This window comes from Cupressus sempervirens, chromosome 4 (genome assembly GCF_028749045.1).
Source record: "Cupressus sempervirens isolate cs-2001-9-10 chromosome 4, ASM2874904v1, whole genome shotgun sequence".
Lineage (NCBI taxonomy): Eukaryota > Viridiplantae > Streptophyta > Pinopsida > Cupressales > Cupressaceae > Cupressus > Cupressus sempervirens.
The window spans coordinates 687,860,569-687,878,053 of NC_143121.1; the positions used below are offsets into that span (position 1 = coordinate 687,860,569).

The 17,485-nt window shown below is 35.3% G+C and overlaps 1 pseudogene; it reads right to left on the bottom strand.

Moving 5' to 3' along the window:
• Nucleotides 1-200: 200 nt before the first annotated feature.
• On the bottom strand, nucleotides 201-6,528 carry LOC149563140 (cytochrome P450 750A1 pseudogene; annotated as a pseudogene).
• Nucleotides 6,529-17,485: the final 10,957 nt, after the last annotated feature.

The following is a 17,485-nucleotide window of genomic DNA, read 5'->3' on the forward strand; positions in this document are numbered from 1 at the left end:
ATGATTAGCCATCGATCCCATACAATATTTATTATTGGGAAACGTTGGGAACTTCCACAAACTAATAAAATTCAATCACGAGAAACACCAGGGAACTTGCAGAAACATCAAACACTAGAGTGTATCACTAGACCACACGGGAGAGTTCATATCCTAAATATAAAAACTTGCACAAGGAGATGGTAGATATTGTTTTGAATTCAAGGGCAGGTTGCCATTCTGAGTGTAGGTTGAGCAAGGATGTTGACACTCCTGGGCATGGCGGCTCCAAAGACTTTCGTCATATCCACATCTCCTTCCACGCTCCATTCAAAATAATGAACCAGCTGAGCCAACAGAAGATTCATATTCGCTACGGCCATGGCTGTCCCTGGGCATCCTCTCCTTCCTGCCCCAAATGGCAACATATCAAAAAAGTCCTTGTCCTTCACAAGATCAACATTTTTACCCATAAATCTCTCTGGCCTGAATTCTAAAGGATCTTTCCACGATGAGGGATCTCTTCCAATAGCCCAAAGATTCACAACAAGCCCGCTTCTTGCAGGAATGAAGCACCCACCAACTGTACAATCTTGTATTGATTCGTGCGGTACCATCAAGGGCACGGGCGCGTACAACCTCACCGCTTCCTTTATAACACAATGCAAGTATTCCATGCTTCCTATATCACTCTCAAGCACAGTCCTCTCTCTGCCTACCACTGATTCAATTTCATCTTGCATTTTCTTGGCCACAACGGGCCACTTCAGAATGGCACTCATTGCCCATTCTGACGCGGTAGCCGTCGTTTCAATTTCAACCAAGAACATGTCTTGTGAAAATGTATTTCTCATATTAGATTTCTATAATCCATATATCAATGTATATTGTATGATAGTTTTTAATATCAATATTTGGTATCATATAATACGATCCATTATCAAAACAGGGCCAGTCCCAAACATCAAGAAAAAAAAAGTCAACTTCAACTATTCAACAGCTTTAATTTAGGAATCAAGTGTGTGATGTTCAGGTCGTCCATCAGAACACAAGAAAACAGATTTTGTTTTCCTTCACACCTATCCTGACGATTGATCACATTGATATTAAAATCTATGACACAATATAACTATATAGAAGTAAATATAACGTACAAAAACGATGGCTTTGATGTTTTCTTTGTTAATTATTGTTAGTTGGACAGCTGTTATTTCTGACCCGGAAATAGCAGCACTATTTATGGGTAGCTTGGACAGCTGTTCGTCCTTATCTATGAATAGCAGTTGTATTTATGGGTGGTTTGGACAGCTGTTTGTCCACTTGCCAAAAATTAGTAAATGGTTATTATTTACTAATTTTAGAGATTCCCTTTTGGACACCTTGCAACCAATTCTATTATTGGCTGTTGAGTTGTCTTAATCTCAGTCGTTGGTTTGTTTTAATCTCGGTCGTTGGTTTAGCAATGAGAGTAGTATAAAAGGGGGTCTAGGGGGCATTTGGAGAGTAAGGCAGGAAGCTTTTGGAGAAGCAGTTTGCAGTGTTAGCAAACAGTCTTGCAGTATTAGCAAGGAAGCTTTTGGAGAAGCAGTTTGCAGTGTTAGCAAACAGTCTTGCAGTGTTAGCAAGGAAGCTTTTGGAGAAGCAGTTTGCAGTGTTAGCAAACAGTCTTGCAGTGTTAGCAAGGAAGCTTTTGGAGAAGCAGTTTGCAGTGTTAGCAAACAGTCTTGCAGTGTTAGCAAGGGCGCAGTGTTAGCGCAGGGATAGCAGTGAGAAATATCAGCGGAAGAAATTAGGAGGTTGTCGGAGTTCTGCCAGTGTGAGGCAAGAAATTTTGTATCTCTTGATTTGCTGAAGTTTAATATAATTTCTCATCTGTAGAACTGGTTTTCCCTTAGGGGTTTTTCCAGGGACAATTTGTCTGAAAATATTGTGTTGATTCTATTGCGCATTTCTTTCTGTAATTTAAGTGAAGTTGCAGTTGTGTTATTTTTCGATATTAGCTGGAAATTTATTTTCAGCAGTTTAATAATCATTTGTGATAGGAGATTAATAATCAGTGACTGCAATAGTTTGATTTTTCACATGGTATCAGAGCATTGTTAAGGGTAGAAGAGTTTTGCCCTAGGAAAGAAATTTTGATCTCTTTAGATTTATAATTGCTTTAAACCCTTGAGATGGCTTCAGCTGGTTTGAGAGATCAGGATAGATTGGATGGTGCCTCAAATTTTGGTGTCTGGAAGGCCAGAATTTCTTTATTGTTGGAAGAGAATGGTATCAAGGATTATGCTACTAGTGGTGTACCTGTACCAACGGATGCAACACGGCTTGCAGCATATAGGAAGGACGATGCCAAAGTGAGGAGGATTATCCTTGATGGTGTCAAGGATCATATTGTTCCACATATCTCGGAGCTAGATACATCAAAGAAGATGTGGGACGCCATTCTAAATCTGTACTAGAATGCTACCACTAACAGGAAGTTGATTCTCAGAGAGAAGCTAAAGAATACCCGGATGAATCAGGGAGAAGACATCACAAGTTACCTCACTAGGCTCAGACTTGTCAAGGATGAGTTAGCAGCTGTTGGAGATAGCCCTAGTGATGATGAGCTAGTGAGAATAGCCCTAAATGGGTTTACTAAACAATGGAGTGTCTTTTTTCAAGTTGTCAGTGGACGAGATACTTTACCGAGTTGGGATCGACTATGGACTGATTTCACTCAGGAGGAGTTTAGACTAATTCTTGTCAATGAAGCCAACAAGAGTCAGAAAAATGAGGTGGAACAAGAGAACGTTGCCCTGGCGGGTAAAGGGAAAGCAAAGAAGGGATCTAGCAAAGGATCAAATTCACAAAGTGAACAGAAGAAGAAGGACCTTTCTAAGGTCAAGTGCTTTGGATGTCACGAGTTTGGCCACTATGTCAGTGATTGCCCAGAGAAGAAAAAGGGTAAGAAGCAGGTGGCAGCTTCAGCAAGTGCAGAAGAACTCTCCAGCAGAATGGAAGATGAGTTTGCACTCATAGCTTGTATGGTTAGCTCAACCTCATAGTGTGTTTGGTATATAGATAGTGGGGCGTCATTTCATATGACAGGAGTTAGAGAGTACTTCTCCAGTTACAAGGAGGAGGACACCAACATCCAGATTTCTATGGGAAACTTGTCCAAACTCAACTCTGTTGGGAAAGGGACTGTTCAGTTTCAGAGGGAGAATGGAAAGATAATTCCTCTTCATGATGTGTTATATGTGTCGGGCTTAGGTATGAATTTGATTTTTGTATCTGTTCTTCGGGATAGGGGGTATAATGTACTCTTTAGAGGGACACATGTGTTGATTAAGCACAAGGATTGGAAATCACCCATAAGTATTGGAGTTAGGAGTGGTCGCCTTTATAGATTGTAGTTTGATACTCCTAAGGCACTTATGAGCAACAATAATCCTAGAGATCTTGGAGAGCTATGGCATAGGAGGTTGGGCCATATTCATCATGGAGCACTTAGATTGCTTCATGAGACAGTGACAGGTGTTCTGGATGTGAGCACAGAGCATGACGATACATCTAAGGAGAAAGATGTAGATCCCACTTTATATAGACAGTTGATTGGTTCGCTTATGTATTTGGTCAACACTAGACCAGATATAGCATTGGAGAGCGGCTAAGCATGTGCTACGTTACTTGTGTGGTACAGTCGAGTATGGAATCAGATATGTTCGAGGTGAAGGTATCAGGTTGATAGGCTATACTGACGCAGATTGGGCAGGAAGTACAACAGACAAAAGGAGCACTTCAGGGTGTTGTTTCAGCTTGGGATCAGGAGTTGTATCTTGGTTCAGCAGGAAGCAGAAGTCTGTGGCTCTAAGTTCAGCAGAAGCAGAATACATAGCAGCTAGCATGGCGACATGTGAAGCTATATGGCTTCGAAAGTTGTTAGTAGCCTTGTTTGGTCAGAAGGTTGAGACTACTGTGATACATTGTGACAATCAGAGTTGCATCAAGTTGTCTGAAAATCCAGTGTTTCATGATAGGTCTAAACATATAGATATCAGATATCACTTCATCAGAGATTGTGCACAAAGGGATACTCAGGAGTTTGTGGGAGCTCCTAGGAAGAGTACTAGACAGCGAAGACAACCAGCCAAGTTCAATGACTATGTTAGTCAGTTGGTAGATAGTGAGCCTTCTAGCTATCAGGAAGTTGCAGAACAACAGGTATGGCGAGATGCTATGGTTGAGGAATATTCTTCAATAATGCAGAATGATGTGTGGGAGGTAGTACCTAGACCAACAGATAGGGCTGTAGTTGGATCACGCTGGATTTATAAGATAAAGCACGGTGCAGATGGTAGCATCGAGAAATACAAGGCTAGGTTTGTGGCAAAGGGGTTCTCTCAGAAGGAGGGAATAGACTATGAGGAGACATTTGCTCCAGTTGCCAGGTATACTTCTATACGAGTTGTAATCTCACTTGCAGCACAGATGGGATGGCAGATCCATCAAATGGATGTCAAGACAGCATTCCTCAATGGTGAGTTGAAGGAGGAGGTATACATAGAACAACCAGAAGGCTTTGTAGCACACAGCAAAGAGACCCACGTGTGCAGATTGAAGAAAATTGTTCGACTACAATACATATTTACAGATGAGCAGGTAGCAGACATTCTGACGAAGGCTTTGGGAAAGGCCAAATTTATCTTCTTCAGAGATAAGATGGGTGTCATGCAGAACAACTTCCTCGCTAAGAGGGAGTGTTAATTATTGTTAGTTGGACAGCTGTTATTTCTGACCCGAAAATAGCAGCACTATTTATGGGTAGCTTGGACAGCTGTTCGTCCTTATCTATGAATAGCGGTTGTATTTATGGGTGGTTTGGACAGCTTTTTGTCCACTTGCCAAAAATTAGTAAATGGTTATTATTTACTAATATTAGAGATTCCCTTTTGGACACCTTGCAACCAATTCTATTATTGGCTGTTGAGTTGTCTTAATCTCAGCCGTTGGTTTGTTTTAATCTTGGTCGTTGGTTTACCAACGAGAGTAGTATAAAAAGGGGTCTAGGGGGCATTTGGAGAGTAAGGCAGGAAGCTTTTGGAGAAGCAGTTTGCAGTGTTAGCAAACAGTCTTGCAGTATTAGCAAGGAAGCTTTTGGAGAAGCAGTTTGCAGTGTTAGCAAACAGTCTTGCAGTGTTAGCAAGGAAGCTTTTGGAGAAGCAGTTTGCAGTGTTAGCAAACAGTCTTGCAGTGTTAGCAAGGAAGCTTTTGGAGAAGCAGTTTGCAGTGTTAGCAAACAGTCTTGCAGTGTTAGCAAGGGCGCAGTGTTAGCGCAGGGATAGCAGTGAGAAATATCAGTGGAAGAAATTAGGAGGTTGTCGGAGTTCTGCCAGTGTGAGGCAAGGAATTTTGTATCTCTTGATTTGCTGAAGTTTAATATAATTTCTCATCTGTAGAACTGGTTTTCCCTTAGGGGTTTTTCCAGGGACAATTTGTCTGAAAATATTGTGTTGATTCTATTGCGCATTTCTTTCTGTATTTTAAGTGAAGTTGCAGTTGTGTTATTTTTCGATATTAGCTGGAAATTTATTTTCAGCAGTTTAATAATCATTTGTGATAGGAGATTAATAATCAGTGACTGCAATAGTTTGATTTTTCACATTCTTCTTCGATTGGAACTCCATCAAGGTTCTCCATCTCCAAGAGCAGGTCAATGATGTCTTTTGTATCAGACTGCCGCTGCCCCTTCTGCTGTTGGTGCTCCTCTATTATTTTACTCACCACCCGATCGAAGCACTTGTGCACCTTTTTCATGCGCCCCTTCACTCCTTGAAAGTCCATCCAGTCCAAGAAATGAATGAAATCCCCGATATTGATAAGTCCAATTGTAACCACGGCCTCTGTAGCCATCATCTTTAACTCTTCAGCATGACCACCCTCGTTGGTGTCACCGTCAAGAGATATTCTCGTACCCGCCAAGATCCGCCACATGACTGCCTGGGTAAACGATGCAAACAATCGGGTGAGATTAACCGGCTTCCTTCCCTGCTCAGACTTTTCCCACACTGAACGAACAAGGAGAAGCATTTCTTCCTCTCTTATACATCTGAACGACTCGATCCTTTTCTCATTCAGCAATTCTACCACGCATAGCTTCCTCATGTGTCTCCAATAAGGCCCGTAAGTGGCAAATATCATATCCTTGTCATTGTAAAAGAGGTATTTTGCTGCAGCAGTTGGAGGTCGGCTTGCAAAAACTACATCATGGGTTTTCAAGAACTCCTTTGCCATGGCAGAAGAAGAGACAACAATAGTGGGAACAGAACCAAATTTCAACAGCATGATGGGTCCATATTTCTTCGCAAGTTCGTGAAGGTCACGATGAGGAAGCTTTCTTAGCTGGTTCAGATTTCCTATCACAGGCCATGCAAACGGTCCAGGTGGCAATCTCTGTCTCAATCCTGATTCATTCTTCCTTTGCACAGTAAATCTATACAAAACCCACAAGAAAACAACGAAAGCACATACGGTAGTTGCTGTTGAATTTTCAGAGAAGGAATCCATAGTAAACGAAGATGCAAGAAACTCAGAGAAAGAAAGCATACTGAACATAGATGCAAGAAATTCTCTCACTGATCTATTTATGCTAAGTTTGTGATAGTGTTGCTATCAATTTATTTGATTGATTCAAGATAGATGCGACAATGCCAGTAAAATGCGGTCTAGCTTGTAGTTTTCTCGTGCATGCGCTAGTTTTAATATACTTGTTTACAATATAATTTGCTGTTCAGTATGCACGCTATTCAACATTTCCAGTGATTTGATTCCAAAACGAATGCTGTAGCTCTTTAATTTAGTTGGATTAATGATCAACAGATATTTCATCAGCTCAGATAGCTTGATTCCTCTGTTGACCACTGTGTTTATATAGAAAAATAATAGATATAGTTAAAACTTAATATGGTTGTGCGTGAAACATGTTTAAAGAAACTAGGCCCATGTCGCCGTCACATAATTAAAGGCTTAGTTTTAGTATACTTTATAGACAATATATTGGACTTTTCTAGGTAATTGCAAAGCGAATCCCACGGATTGATTCTTTTGTATGGTTTGGGCTATGTGATCACAATGATCTAATCTATAAAATATTAGTTGCTATAATTTAATAAAATTAGTCATCATGAGCACATGATCTATGGTTGGGATGGGATCATAATAATCTATTCATTTGCAATTGGTTATGTGATCACAATAATCTAGTCAATAAAATAGAAATTATTACAACTTAATTAGAATTGCTTGAAACTTGCAATCAATCACTACTATTTATTAACATTATATTATTTAATATTCATTCACATTAATGTTATTAATATTTAATTAATTAAAATATACTATCAATTGATCATAAATTCTAATAGATAGTTCTATGATTTAAGTTATGAGTAAATAATATTAGCAGACAATGCTAATAGAAAAAATGATGATAATTTACATTAATAAAATTGCATTCTAATGATATCGTCATTTTTGAACTGATGAGTCAAGCCTAGCTAAAGCATTATTATTACAGTTTAAAATAAGGAATGAACCTATGCACCTCTTCTACAACAATAATACTTGCAAATAAACTTCTTGTGCATTTTAAACATTGTGGCAAGACAAGCTATGTGGACACAGTAACCAAAAATTTCTACTTCTAGATTTATAGGTGGTACCTTTTAGTTAAAGGGACTATGATTTGGATATGATCTTAGTATAGTTTTCTTTTGTGAACTAGGGAAAGAAAAAAAGTGAATCATGCAAACTTCAAATATATATCAAAACAAATGAAAAAAGAGGGAGCATCAAACCCTAAAGGTGTAGGATATGGTAGGAATAACTAGAAACTATAGGTACTTGCACCTTTCACTACAAACACTAGTTGTTACTATGTAGAGCCTAGGTGGAAGAAAATAGCGACACCATCGATCTTGTGCACCTGAAAAACTTTGATGCACTAATAAAACTGTGTGCAGATAGGGGAAGGAAGCTATGAGAGGCATGTAAATAGGGAAATCAACTCAAATTCTCTTAGGCACTCATCTCGGACCACAACCCCAAAAATATAGCTTAGGTATTTACAATCCCCTTAAAATCCTTTGGAGCCAATCAATAATAAAGAATAAAAAAGAGGGATGGAAGATTGTCTAAAACAGAAAGACAAATCCAATTATAGAAATAAATAAAACCTATATACTTCATAGCAACACAAGCAAACTTAATCCCATTAAACTCAAAGAATAGCATACATAGTTCAAGGGTTACAGTTAGCAATTTAGGTAACCTCTTACAAAATCTAATGAACAAGGATAGATCCACATACAAGGAACAAAAGGAGAGGTATAGAGACTATAAGGAGGCCATTAAAATAATAGAAAGAAAATCATTCACTCCTGCACCACAATTAATGGATAGTGGGATGCATATGATCAATCATGATGATAGAAACAAAATAACTACCAATAGGAAGGGTAAACTGAGAAGAAGACAACACCAATCTATAAGGTAAACTCAAAGAACAATGTGCCCAATCCAAGGGTTATGGTTAGTAATTCAAGTAAACTCTTATAAAATCTATTGAGCAAGGATAGATCCACATACAAGGAACCAAAGGAGAGGTATAGAAACCATAAGTAGGCCATCAAAATAATAGAAAGAAAATCTTTCACTCCTGCACCACAATTAATGGATATTGGGATGGATAGGATCAATCATGATGATAGAAACAAAATAACAACAAAATACCTACTAGTAGGAAGGATAAATTGAGAAGAAGACAACACCAATTTATAAGATATAATTATCATCAACAATAAATTTATGGAAGAGTACTACCAAAATTGTAAAATCCTTTGGCTTCTTTTCTCTTTGGAATGAACTAGGTATGTAAATCCCAAACATTGTTAAGTGGCTTAAGCAAACCCTTGGTGAATAGTTAAGTATTACCACTATTTCTAATAGTTCAATATACCTACATTGTGTAAATAGAAGTATTAGGAATGATCTCCTTTATAGACCAATGCAATTTTTTGAAGGGTATTGTTTAAACATTATAAATGGAAACCCAATTTTAGTATTGCCAATATAAATCATAAAATTGTCATGACATTGGTAGCAATCAAAAACCTTCCAATACAGCTTCTTCATAACCAAATATTAAAGTATATTGGGAATTCGATAGGAGACATTCTAGGTATAGAAACACGTTTTTTGGATTCCAATGAAGTCAAATTATTAATTAATGTAAGGGTACCTAATTGGATGTTTAAAATTAAATCAAAGTGATTACTAATAGATCCTTCTATACATTTTCACCTGTCCTCTTTCATAGTCTATAAAAAATATTACCCCATTTGATCAGGAATCTAGGTATAACTATGACACATTATCTATTATACATCATCTTAGAACTTCACATCGCAAAATTAAGTTACCAAAAATAGCAACATAAACCCCTCATTATAGTAATAAAATTAACCTTTCCATCCAAATATCTTTTTATCCAACTTGAAAAAGGCACTAGAGATGGTAAATCATGGGATACTATTCTAGAAACAATATATAAAAATATGGGAAGTTGGAAAGGAAAATGGTTTTCAAAAGTAGGTAGGATGACTATGATTAAAAAAATTCTTTTAGCTATCCCTATATACAATATTTCATGTCTTTCTTTACCAAAAGCTATAAAAAGAAAATTAGAATCAAACTTAAGCTTTTATTTTGGCAAGGCACTGGAGATAAGAAAAAATAAGCTTTGATAAAATGGGAAAAATTGTAGAACTAAAGAATATGGAGGGCTAGGAATCACAAAATTATCTAGGGAATGTTCAAAGAAATGAATAGTAAATCAGCCAAAATTTTATATCATAAATACTTTAAAAAGAATAATCGTTTATCTTTATATTGAACTAAAAATCCTCCAAAAGGCTCTAGAATTTGGAACTTCATGTTGAATTATTGACATCCATTAATAACTAATAAATTAACCTAGGATGTTGTTTTAGGGCATCATGCTTTATTTTGTGAATATTCTTGAGATGGACTTTATTCTCTAAATAATACAAATCTTCCAATTAACCTCAAAGTTACTCTTTGTACCCTTTGGGGTATGAATGTAAGTGACAATAAAATTAAAATCAAAGACAATTAATATGGAGGATGGCAATAAAAATCCACAGATGAAAATATTCTTTCATCACAAGAAGAGATCATTTTTAAAAACTCTTAAATAGTAGATAAGTAAATCACAAAGATAGGAGAGATAGGTTAATATGGGGGGTTTTGAAGGATGGAAATTATAAAATCAAACTAAGATATGAAAATATAATAAATTCTAAAAATTGGGATAATATCAACATACCTCTTAATTTATGTTTGGATTCAGCATGTCTTCTACAATAAAGCATTTTTCTTTGGGTTTCTCTTAAAAAGAGAATTATAACCACTAATTTACCAAAATGGGGTTTAAGGGTCCATTGAGATGCCCACTATGTGAAAAATATTCTAACACAATTGAACACTTACTTTATAACTATATCTTTTCTTTAAAAAAATGGTATTGGTAATGTAAGAAATTAAATTGAAAAACCACGTTCTCTAATAATCCTTCTTTTTTTTTTTTAATAAAGTTAATCAAAACATGGATACTCTAAGGTTTGTAGTAATTTATGAAAATATCTCTTTCCATACAACTATGGAAACAAACGAATAGAATAATCTTTTGTAATGAAAATATGAATCTAACTTCCTTTTTATTAAATTGAAGGCTTGTATTATTGAGGTAGCTAACAATACTATTAGAAAATCATTTAAGAAAGAAGGTTTGATTTAAGACTGGGATCCAAATATGCATAAAAGATGGTTTAATATAATAAATTGACCAATAATATACATAAAATTTTAAAAAAGATCAGTTGGAAAGAATGTAAATGAGAACCTCCTTCTACAGGGTGGTCAAAGAAAAATTTTGATGGGGCCCCTAGAGGTAACCAAGGAAAAATAGGCTTATGATGTGTTATTTATTTAGATAATTAGTCATGTCTAAATAAACATGCCAAACCTTTAGGAGTAATGTCTAATAAATTAGCTAAATTAGATGCTCTAATAGAAGGTTTGAACTCTAAGTATAGGTATAGGTATTAATAAATTATCTCTTGAAAGAAACCTACAAATTATCCTAAATATGTTTAGAAAAAGAGAGAGCCCAAATCAGATCCTTAATGTTAAACTAATGAATGCCCTAGTCATCATTGATCAATTTGAGGAAACAATCATAAAAGATATTTATAGGGAAGGTGATGGAGAAGTAGATAATCTTGCTAATATAGGTATATTTAAGATATTAATTTTTTATGTGAAATTGGTTTATTACCTATATTATTAAAAGAAACATGTTAAATTTAGCTGATATCAAGGAAGTTTTTGAAATTAAGAAAAAGCCAAAATGGGGGTTGACCGAGCACAAACAATGGTCAGAAGATTAGTTGGTAGTCTTTACAATAAAATTATCCAACCCTATTTCTAAATTTCAAAACACTCCCCATAAGCATAGTAGTAAGGTAAAAACAATGAAAAATATCAAAAATATTAACATTACACATAAACTTTGCCATCAAATACAAATTGGTCATAATACTAGTCTAGTAGGAAAAAAAACCTAAGGGGGCCCAAAGTCTTATCTGCCCCATGTTTCCACTTAAAATCATTTTCGTCTCCTCTCATTGTCTCTATTAGAGCATTACAAACATAACTAAAATTCTTTATAAACTTCTTGTAGAAACTAGCCAAACCATGAAATGAGCTTACCTCACCCACATTCTCAGGTGTAGGAAATTCCAAAATTGCTTTAACATTCTTGGGATCCATTCTCAAACCATCAAATGGAATCACAAATCCCAAATAAATAATCTCTTCTTAAATAAAGGAACATTTTTTAAAAGTTAATCAACAATTTCACCCCTTTCAATCTTTGCAATACTTTTCTAACATGCTCAAGATGTTATTCTTTAGTCTAACTAAATATCTGAATATCATTCAATAAACAATCACAAAATTATCTAAAATTTTCTTGAGAACTTCATTCATCGACCTCATGAAAGTACTAGGCGCATTAGTTAAACCAAAAGGCATTACCAACCATTTATCCAAACCATATTTTGTCTTGAAAGGAGTCTTCTATTGACCACCTTCTCTAATTCTGATATGATGATAACCACTCTTCAAATTAATCTTGGTAAAATACTTTTCTCCACTCAAACAATCCATTATGTCATCCATCCTTGGCATATGAAATATATATTTCACTATGATCCTATTAATAGCTTTGGAATCAATACACATTCTTTATTCTCCATTCTTCTTAGATGCTAATATAGTAGGTTATATGAATTCAACAACCTTGAAATTTATATTGTCACTCAATTACTACCATCCTCTCACACTTGGTTAATACTATCTGTTACTCAGTCATTACTATTTTATGTCAGTCGCTTACTACTAGCACAACTCGATCCTCTAGGAATTATGGAAAAATAGATTTTATTCTTCTTCATTTCCTTTTCATATTTCTTCCCATTAACCACACAAACTCTAATAGTAGTAAAATTAACCTCATATGTACTTTGAATCAAAGGCAACAATACTTGTTTTCTTCCATTCACCGAAAGAGTATATTGATTTGATGTTCTATCATGCATAGCATATCTATCATATCACTAAGGTCTACCCAACATAATATGACAACAATCCATAGGCATAACATCACACAGAACTTCATCAAATTAATTTCCAATCTTGAACTTCATAACACATTGTTCACTTACCAATATCTTATGCTCATCTTGATCTATGAAACATGATAGGGTTTAGGATGCTTCGGCCTATACAATTGGAACTTTGTAGCAAGCAACTTTGATGCCAAATTTTTTGAACTTCCACCATCAATTATCATTTTGTGGTATTTTCCAACCATCTTACATCTAGTCTCAAAAATACTTCTCGTTAGATAGGTTCCTTATTAATTCCCTTACTACACAAATTTCTTCTCACAATCAGATTTTCGTCAACCTTACGTCTACATGTTGATCCCTCAATATGTCCTTGAATCATAGAACTTCTATTACCTTGTTCATTGTCACTAGAGTATCTACACTCAAAGGATATATGTCCTTCTTTACCACATCTAAAATAATTACCACAAAAACCACCTCTAGGATAAGAATTACCTCTTGCTCAATAAGAGCTAGTAACTTCTTGGTAAGAATTACTACCTTTCCATTCGATCTTGCCTTTATACTCACTTTTCCATTCAGATTTTCTCTTAACTTGCACAAAAAATGTTAGACCTATCATCTTCTCCATAAAATCTACCTCTGCCTCTTTGGAATCTACCACCTCTACCTCTTTGTCTTTGTTAATGTTTCTCTATCAAGATCTCCTTTGCTTTCAACACATATGCTTCTTCCACAATTTCTAATTTCACAAAACTAATCTCATCTTAAATTCAATAGCTTAATCCATTTAGACACCTTGCAATTTTCTCAACCTCATCATCCACATGTCTAAATCTGATGTCCAATCTATAGAATTCCTCAATATACTCCTTCATAGTCATGTCCTTATGTCTCAAATTTTGCATCTTTCTCAACAAAGCTGACTTGGTAATCAGAAAGAAGGAACTTCTTCACCTTTTTCACCATTTTCAGCCAAGTCTTGACCTTCTCCTTTCTTCTTATTTGTCTATCAATTTGCAAATATTCCCACCATAGTGAGGCATGACCTTTCAATCTAGTGACTTCAATTTTTCACCTTCCTATTACTAAGAGTGCCTTCAAACTCAAAGAAATTCTCCATATCAGAGATCCAATCCAACATAATATTGGTTTTCAATTTTCCATCATAAGGAACATCTTCTATAATAGGACTTAAATGTGCCCTCGATAACACTCTCAACAATCTTTTATCATCTTGATCTTCTTCAGGTTGTTGACTACGGTTTAGTGCCATTGCTTCATCATCACTCACATAATCAAGATGTGTTCCTTTCCTCTGAGCTATCTCTACAACATATAATCTGGCTATAATTTATCTCAACATGTCCATAATAGGAGTGTCAACATTTCCTCTACCTCAAACCATCTTTACAAACAAGTTCTTGCAAGATCATAACCCCCCAAAAGTTATAGGTCAAATCAGCAGATATGGCACCATACAGCAAAATTCAACTTAGGGTTTTACATGATCCAATCTCTACAAGGAAAAGCCTCAACCTTTGATACTACCTAACACAAGAAGGGATAGAAAGAATTAGAGCCAAAGGCACACCTAACTATACAGACACCTTCTTGGAGTAAACACAATGGAAGCACACACATAGAGAAAAATGCTAAGGAGGGAGAGAGAGAGGGGGGGGGGGGGGAAGAGAGAGAGAGAGAGAGAGAGAGAGAGAGAGAGAGAGAGAGAGAGAGAGAGAGAGAGAGAGAGAGATGATTTTATTGATACATCAAATTATCAGCATACATACGCAGCTATAAGGCCCTTTAGGTTATCACTAGATACAAAATATAACTTTAAACTCTATGATCCAACTTCAAATTTGCAATTCTAGGCACATCTCCTCTAAACTCTCTCAAACCCATCTAACTCTAACAAAATGCCCTTACTTATACCTAGCAAAATGGCATATAGAAGATTTTAGATCATTACATAAAAGAAAGAAAAATCCTAAAATGGTTTGCACACATCCCAAGACAAGATCCTATCATTAAATTCATTATCAAAATTAAATGCATATTAGTCAGCTCAAACTAAGAACCAATTACAAAAGATGGTCAAAAAAGGAACAAACCATTAGAAAATATTAGGTTCACTTGACACATGAAGGAACACTCAATCAACATTAGAACTTGATTAACACTAGAACTTGATTAACAGTGGAACTCTGTTTACACTGCTAGTTAACACTAAAACTCGGTTAACACTACTGGTTAATTTATTGAAGCTTAGTTAACACTACTATTTTTTTGATTGGGGAAAGTATAAACAAGATAACAAGATACTAAGAGAGGGGGGAGCGAGGGTGAATCATAATCTTAAACACTTTATTTTTTCATCAATTCATTCACACATTCACTAGTTGTCTTATGCATGTAAAACTTGTAAGATTAAACTTGTTGTAACATGTAAATCTAATCTATCACATGCATGAAAATAAATACATAACACAATATTTGGTTACCCATAAACCCTCCAAGGTGAAGGTAAAACTAGGGTGGTGATGACACCCATAAATCTTCCCTATTGTAGTAATAAAGTTAACCTATTAGGGCTACAATGTTTCACCATAATATATGATCTACCATATGAGGGATTTGTCCTATTAAAATCTTTTGAAACTATTAGGTCTCATCTTGTTATAGGATTTAACACTTATAGTAAAGTAAGGAGGCTGTTAGCAGATTTACAATGACCTGTTAAGAGATTTACCCTAATTCAAGTTGATTAGAACTAATTTAGTACTTGACTCTCAGTTTCTTCTATGAGATGATTTTGAGTCTTCTCTTTGCAAATTGATCCTCTCTTCTAATTTGGAAAAGATTTTCTTCCTATTCACTGCACCAATTAGGTCACTTGTTGTACTAGAGATAACAAAACACTTCTACTTGACTTCTAATTTGATATTGATCCTTCAGTTCACTATTCACATATTAGTCCTTGTCTATCACACTATTTGCATCTTTCTTCTAATCACCATATCATCTAGGTTAAAATATTCTATATTTAAAGAGTTTAATAAAAAGTTTTCTAGATGCTTCCATATTTTACCTCTTCATCTAAGTTGTTGATCACAAAACATAGGCATTACTTACCACATGAATTAACTCTTGATCAACACTAGAACTTGGTTATCACTAAAACTCAGTTAAAATTGCTAGTTAATACTGAAAGTTGATTAATACTGTAGCTTAGTATTGAAACTCAATTAACACTGCTGGTTAATACTGAAACTTGATTAAAACTACTAGAATGAACAAAATGAGTAGAATTTCAAGGCAACTTAGAATGCTTCTGCATTAGCTATCAACATCAAGGATTTCAATCTTTTAATTCTTAATCTCCTCAAGCAAGGTAGCGAAGCCCTTAATGGAATGGGGGGAAAAACTTTGGGTAGTAATTTTCAAGGTAGATGAGCTAGGGCTTAGAGTTTGAGGGTGTACGCCTTTACAAAATTTAAAAAGATGAAAAATCCAAGTTTTTCTTTCTAATATTCCACACACAAACCTCAATGGAATGTAACAAGAAAAGGGAGGGAAATATAATCTTTGTTTTGAAAGTGATTCAAACTAGGAAAATGACAGTAATAAAAGACCTTGACTCTGTCCTTCATAATAACATAGTACATTATGACATAGTAGACCATAGCCTATAGGTCAGGAAGCTTGTCCCTTGCAAAACCACTGTGGAAGAAGACAGGGGCTTTGTTAGAGAAAAATAAGTTCCTGAGGCTTGTCTTGTCTTTAACTCTTGGTTGCTTCCTCCATTACCTATCAACTCTTTAGTGATCTCAAAGGAGATCCCATCAATGGTGACCACTTGCTTCTTCTAGGAGTTGATGAACTACGAAGTGACCATCTTGTCATGGCCCTCAATACTTTTGATGAAGGGGATGAAACCTCTTTCCTTCAAATGAGACCACAACGCTTTGTCTTTCTAAATAGCTCTCTCAATTCTTGATGCTTCAATCATCAAATTAGCTCGCTCCATGACTTTTCCATCATCAAGGACCACAACTAACTCTTCTTCCCCTTCCTTAAGATCAGTAGCCATTTCCTTCATCAAAATGTTGAAAAATAGAGTCGAGCCCTTACACTCTAAGAAATGATGTTTGAAGTTATGAAAACCCCAATTGAATAAAGGCCACTTAGGTGTTATAGCAATTAAGTTACAATAATAATTAGATCACCAGATCACATTATTTTTGTGATTTTCTTTTGAAACCTAGTTTCAAGATTTGTATATCCATCTTGGATGATGTAAAATATCCTTCCCAATATTGCATTGAATATCGACTTTCCCATTCCCGTCACAAATAATGATTGCTACATTTTTAGTGGAGTTAAAACTATAATAAATATAAGCCTTCTCCAAATTTATCGCTATTGTAACACAACCCACTAAACAAGAAAAATATTTAGTGATAATGAACCTCACAAAAACTAGGCCCATTGTGAAAAGACACTCCCTATCATATGTCAAGTTATACACCATCAATTAAATGATGCTTTATGGATTATTCAAGGAAGTTAAATGTTAATAAGTTACATATTTTTTATTATTTAAATTTTTTCTTTATGTACCATTTGATTTTAAAATAAATTTAATAGGAGATAAGTTTCATTTATGATTATGAATCATACATATTTTCATTCTAACAACTTCATCATTGCCATGTTTAATTTTTAGATTATACTCACAAGCAATT